This window comes from Octopus bimaculoides, chromosome 16, assembly GCF_046866305.1.
Source record: "Octopus bimaculoides isolate indiv1 chromosome 16, ASM4686630v1, whole genome shotgun sequence".
NCBI lineage: Eukaryota > Metazoa > Mollusca > Cephalopoda > Octopoda > Octopodidae > Octopus > Octopus bimaculoides.
This window is the reverse complement of record NC_142943.1, coordinates 4137476-4144975: the sequence shown is the minus strand read 5'-3', so window position 1 is coordinate 4144975 and position 7500 is coordinate 4137476.

Below are 7500 nucleotides of genomic sequence, written 5' to 3'. Positions count from 1 at the left end.
TGCAGATAATGACAAGAAATTATTATAAAAATGCAAGGAATACACGAAAATCCTTATTTCGGCAAATACAAGGGAAAAGGTAAAGAATAAAGTACACACACACAAACACACACACACACACACACATACACACACACACACACACACACACACACACACACACATATATATATATATATATGAGTGCTAATGAGATGGAAGGAACATCTATCCATCCATACATATAAATATATGTGTTGTGTGTGTGTGTGTGTGTGTGTGTGTGTGTGTGTTTGGAACCGATTTACTTCCCCTTTGCATTGTCTTTTTCAAAGTTAAACAGTTTTACTACAAATCCAAACAGTTATATATATATATATATATATATATATATATATATATAAAAGAAATTCCTAAAATTTACGTTCAATGAATTTCCGATCCTCCCGAAAGTTTTAATTCATTCCCGGGTACCTTAAATTTGAGATTCCAATTAGATACAGAATTACATAATTTGGCTTTCGAAATGATTTCTTCAAACAAAAGCAAAAGTTTTATTTATGCACTTTTACATATTTTTGAGTTTTTTTTCTATAATTTCAGAAATGGATGAATAAAATGATTCAAAAATTACGTCTGGTCTCCATAACCGGAAGTACATTGTTATATAATACACACACACATACACTTTTACATATATATATACATGCATATATATAGACACACACACACACATATATAAATATATATCTATATATATATATATATATATATATATATATATATATATATATATATATATATATATATACACCCACCCACACACACACACATATATATTTATATTATCTTTACGTTTTGGCTTTTACTTGTTTGAGTCATTAGATTACGACCATGCTGGGGCAACGGTGTGATGAATTTTAGTCGAATGAATCGATCCCAGTCATTTTGTAAATCTTGTACTTATTCTGTCGATTATTTTTGCCGAATCGTTATGTTGCGGGGACGTAAACATACGAACACCCGTTGTCAAGTAGCGGAGGGGTTAAACACAGGCACACAGACACACAGATACACACACATTCATATATATATATATATATATATATATATATACATGACAGGCTTCTTTAAGTTTCCGTCTATGAAATCCATTCATAAGGCCTTGGTTGGTCCGAATCAATAGTAGAAGACACTTGTCTAATGTGCCACGCAATGAAACTGAGCCCTGAAAGCAAACTTCTTACCACGCAGTCACGCCTGAGCCTCTCACCACAATGTTTGTTTCTCAGCGTTTCTTTCTTTAGGGTTGCTAAGTTTGGTAAGTAAGAATGATGCGACAGAGCTGTCCACCCGAAAGCGATGTCCCTTGTTCCTGGCGTTGTAATGTTGAAGAAGAAATTTAGTCAACTTCAAATTTTGTCTTACTAAATGGATTCTTGGTTTACGTGTTTCAAGGATCTCACTGCATGTTTCACAGTTGACCGTTTGTTTTCAGCAAGAAATCGACAAAAATACCACCCTGAGTATTCTAACAGACAGTCACCATGATTTTTCCAGTTGACTTTTCTGCTTTGAAAGTTCTGAATTTTGGAGAGGTCGCATGACGCCATTCATTTGATATTTTTTTCGATTCTGGTTCATAATAATCTTCTCTACAATTGGCCCAAGGCCTGAAATTTGGGGGGGAAGGATAGCCGATTGTATCAACCTCAATATTCAACTTGTTCTTATTTTACCGACTGCGAAAGGATGAAAGGCACCTATCATCTATAAATGAAAGCGTCTGCTGTTTTCTTTTTGGCCGGGGTGACAGAAGTTGACGGATGGCATCTTGAAAGCACGTCTGATAAACATGAATTTCCCAATTCGTTTTGGTCAATTGAATTCTCATTCAGATGGCGAGCGTATCTCCACACATCGCTGTAGGCCTAAAGCTTTCTAAACGGTTTCCAGTACTTTGTGAATGTCTGCAACAGTTTTCCTTTCGGTTGAAAGAAACTCAGTTACTGCCCTTTGATTCTGACGGATATCCAGCAGGGCAGCCATTTTGATATTAGCTCCTTTATTCATACACCAAACGAATAATAATAATAATAATAATAATAATAATAATAATAATAATGATAATAATAATAATAATAATAATAATAATGATGATGATAATAATAATAATGATAGAACCTTTCCATTTTCACCAAATATTAAATAATTTCATTGAAAAATATAGAAGCTACATTAATTTGTCACTTACCCTCGTGTGTGTACGCGTGTGTGTGTTTATCACAGGCCGCGCTAATAGGTGTACGAACGTATGGACATATGTGGTTTGCATTTCAGTGTGTCAATTTAGAGAAAATTCACACCTATTTCTAGCATGTGAAGGAACCTGGTCGCTGCTTGTCATTTGGTAGAAAGCGATCTATGTAGAAATAGGGTGTGTATGGCTAGTGATATAGTTGGGTATTACCGTATTTTAACGTGTATAAGGAACCATTTTCTTTTCAAAACTTGGATTTAAAAAAATATGGGGATTTCTTATGCGTGGATAGTTTTATAATACCTTACAAAATCTTTCTTCCAAATTTTAAGCCCCAAAATTAAGGGGTTTCCTTATACAGGTGGGTTCCTTATACATGTTAAAATACGGTAAGTTAGGGTGTATAATTTGGAACATATGTAGATGATAGGAAGGTACGTAAGAAGTGATTGTTAATATATAGTATATAATGGTATGTAGAGGTAAAATTTAAGGGAGAGCGAATTGTAAATAGGAGTAAGATAGATGGAGAGATAGATAGGTAGATTGATGGATAGAGAAATGGATAGACAGAAAGATATACAGGTAAGTAGGCAGGTAGCTTGTAGATATGAATGTAGGTAGATGGTTAGGTAGAGATGAATGCAAATATATTTAGTCAGGTAAGTAGGTAGTTGTAAGGTAGGTAGAGGTAGGTAGTTAGGTAGATAGATTAAAGGTATGAAGGTAGGCACACACGTACACAGGTAACATGTAAAGGTGCGACAATATGCCGGAGTAATAGAATGTCTTCCTATGCGATTATCTATCTATCTATCTATCTATCTATCTATCTATCTATATCTATCTATCTATCTATTTTTACATTTACACACACACACACACAAACACACACACACACACACACACAAACACACACATGCACAGGAATTTTTCTAGGTCAATCAAAAATGTTTTAGAAATGGAAAAGTGGGGGAAATCCCTTGAAAATTAAACGAGTTCTTTTTTATTTTATTTTTAAGGACCCATCAGCTATTCAGAGGTCCAGCTATGTCTTAAAGGTTCCGGAATGGTGTACCGATTGACTCCCCACCTCGCAAAGTGTCTGTCTGCCTCTGTCCCTGTCCCCATATATATATATATATGTGCAATGTATGTAAGTAATATATGTACAAAAATATGTATATGTAATGTATTCACACACACACACTCATATATATATACATATATATACACACACATACACACATATATATATGTATGTACATGTGTATATAAGTATGAAATGTATATATGAGTGTGTGTGTTTGTGTGTGTGTGTGTGCATGTGTGACAACGCGCGTCTACCTGGCTACTGACTGGTGTAATGGATAGCTTTGCGGGTTAACCGGAGAGAGTGTACAGCATTTGTTCATGAATAATGAACAAGGCTAGCACCCACCCCGGCTGACTCACCTACCCGATACCCACCCGCTGTTTGTCTGTCTCCTCAATGTTCTGGCTATCGTAATATATAATGTTATGGAGTCAGCAGGTTGAGACACTCTATCGGTTGGCCTTGCTACCCGAGAGCCTGCACGGGTATGTTTTTCAAAATGTTCAGAATAAAAGAAATATTTTTCTATCTGAATTCAGTGGCTTACAGTGCCACATGCGTACGGAACCCAGGCACAAAAGAAATCTAAAACATACAATGACAAATGTATATATATATATATATATATATATATATATATACACACACACACGGGTTGTTCAAAAAGTCTCTCTGCAGTGAAGTTTTTTCATCCTGCGCATCACCGTGGTGCTACTTCAAGAACTTTTCGGTGAACAGATTATTTCAAAGGGATCTTTGGCCACCAAGATCACCTGATTTAACACCGCTAGACTTTTTTTTCCGTGAGCAGGTAAAGGATCAGTGTACAAGAAACTCCCGAAAAATCATTAAATACTTACTGCGGAAAGACTTTCTGAACACCCTGTGTGTGTGTGTGTGTGTGTGTGTGTGTGTGTGTGTGTGTGTGTGTGTGTGTGTGTGTGTGTGTGTGTATATATTCTTTTATTCTTTTACTTGTTTCGATCATTTGGATGCGGCAATGCTGGAGCACCGCCTTTAGCCGAGCAAATCGACCGCAGGATTTGTAAGCCTAGTACTTATTCTATCGGTTTCTTTTTTTACTACTGCTACCTTTTCCATCGACCACAACTGCTTAACCTCCCAAGCTAACCTGTCATACCTATCGACTTTTCTCTCTTCCTTATCGCATACCTTGTTGTCAGCTGGGCATGCTATATCTATGATCCAGCATAGTTTGTTTTCTTTCTCAATTAAGACCATGTCTGGCTTCCTATTCTTCCTATTATTATTATTATTATTATTATTATTATTATTATTATTATTATTATTATTATTATTATCATTATTATTGTTGTTGTTGTTGTTGTTGTTACTATTATTATTATTATCATCATTATTGTTTATTATTTTTCTTTCATTTCATTACATGTAAATCCTCACACTTGATGTCTGTCTTTGTATTATCCTCCACATCCCTCGCCCTGATGGCAAATAAAAGAAATCATCGTCATCGTCATCGTCATCATCATCATCATCATCACTATTATTGTTATTTGAAGTCTTCTCTCTGTCGTGCAATTTCTTTTTGTGTTGTCTTTATATTCTTGTGTCATGATTAAGCTATATCATTTTTCTTGTTTTCTGGGGGGGGGGGGGGCGTGCTCTGTTTGTTTAGTATCCATGTTTACGAGGAAATGTCGAAAATGTGAAAGCGAATGAAATATACCGTCTCTAAAAACCATTCTCTTTTGCTCTATTCTCCACTATCGAAGAAAACAAAAAGAAATCACTGTAAACTAAAATCCTTAATACATACTATTCCACAGAACGAAGAGATGTAAATAATAATAATTATTAATAATAATAATAATAATAATAATAATAATAATAATAATAATAATGATAATGATAATAATAATAATAATAATAATAATAATAATAATAATAATAATGATAATAATAATAATAATAATATTAATAATAATAATAATAATAATGATAATAATAATAATAATAATAATATTAATAATAAAAATAATAATAATAATAATAATAATAATAATGATAATAATAATGATAATAATAATAATTATAATATTAATAATAATAATAATAATAATAACAACAACAACAACAACAACAACAACAATAATAATAATAATAATAATAATAATAATAATAATAATAATAATAATAATAATACATAAGAGCACCACAGCAAACCACAGCACATACCCAAGGCGCACAGAGCTGCGCTCGGTAGTGAAGTGAAAGCACGTTATAAAAATAAAACTACTGAACAATAATAATAATAATAATGACAATAATCCTTTCTACTAAAGGCACAAGACCTGAAATTTTGTGGGAGGGGACTAGTCGATTACATCGACTCCGGTGTTTCGGAATTGGCAAAAGTAAGATAGAAATAAAGGAGCCAACTAAGACTGATGAAATGGAAGAGTTCTGGAAGAAGATATGGAGCAACACAGAAGAATATAATGCTAAAGGTGACTGGATAGAGCATGAGAAAGTGAGACTGGATAAAGATGAAGAGCAGAAATGAGAGGGAATAGGAATATAGAAGAGCTAAGATGTGTTCTTAGGAAGTCTCACAAATGGAAAACTCCAGGACTGGACCGAATTCCGAACTTCTGGCTAAATTGTCTGACAGAAGTACACAAAAATTTCGCTGCATCTCTGACAGAACCCAAAGCAAATATCTGCCTGGCTGACCGAATGAACAACATACCATCTACTAAAAACCGAAGACATAAAGACTCCAAAGAACTACCGACCAATATCATGTCTCGTCACCACCTACAAGATCCTCTCATCCATATTAACAGACAGAATATATGCTTTTCTTCAAGAGAGATCTATCCTTCCACAAACGAAAAAAGTTGTAAAAGGAATTCTTATGGGTGCAAAGATCAATTTCTCATAAGGATTGTAGAGAATTGCCGGAGCAAAAATCACCTGAGTATGGCATGGATAGACTACAGGAAAACGTTTTACAGTGTCCCACATAATTGGCCACCCAAGGCCCTAAAGATACATGTCATTTCCAAATTCCTAAAAATTAGCATTGCCAAGGGAACTTGGCATTAATCGTGAAATATTTAAAGAAGCTGAGACTACTGCCACAAAACAAGCAAGATGGATGAAGCAGACTGGAAAAAAGAACGGGCAGAGACAAATTGCCAGAAGTCTTTGCATGGACAGTATATACTTCGTAGTCGAACTGCTGATATAGATCAAGCAACAACCCATCAGAAGTTCAGGACTGAAAGAAGAGACTCAAGGTTTCATATTGCCAGCAGGTCAAAGCCTCCTTACCAAAAACTACCAGGCTAACGTTCTTCAAAACGGTTCTGACCCTAAATCCAGACTTTGCGACACATTTGACGAAACGATTGACCATTTCGTCTCGGGATGTTCTCTGCTGCCACCGAACGAATTCAAAAATCACCACAATAGGGTAGGACAGTGCTTACACAGGAAAATATGTAAACACTACAAAATCAGCACTCCTGCTTACTGGTACGAAGATCATCCGGAGTCAGTCGTTGAAGATAAAAATGTCACTATCCTGTGGGATTTTCCAGTCAACACTGACAGAACGATCCAGGCTAATCGACCAGACATTTATTAGACAGAGAAGAGAATAATTGTACACTAATAGATGTAAGAGTTCCCACTGATAAAGAATTTGACAAACTAAATAAATACAAGGACCTGGAAATTGAAATACAAAATATGTGGCATCTTAAAGCGAGAACTGTTCCTGTTATTGTAAGTGCCATAGGTATGATAAAAAAAGGGGATGTCGGAAACATTTAGATAAGATCCCAGGAGAACTACGATTCAGAGAAATCCAAAAGATTGTACTGACAAGTACTGCCCACATCATTAGAAAAAGACCTATCAATTTAAATGCCTTGTGTTGTATTACATGAAGATATTTCGTTACTTCCGCTCTCTAAGCATTTAGTCATTTTGTAGCATCTCTTATCCTTCACTCGTCTTAGGACACTTAGTGTGTCTCCGCAAGTGACTAACAATCATGCAGATAAAAAGTAAATAATAATAATAATAATAATAATAATAATAATAATAATAATAATAATAATAATAATAATAATAATGATAATAATAATAATAATGATGATGATGATGATGATGA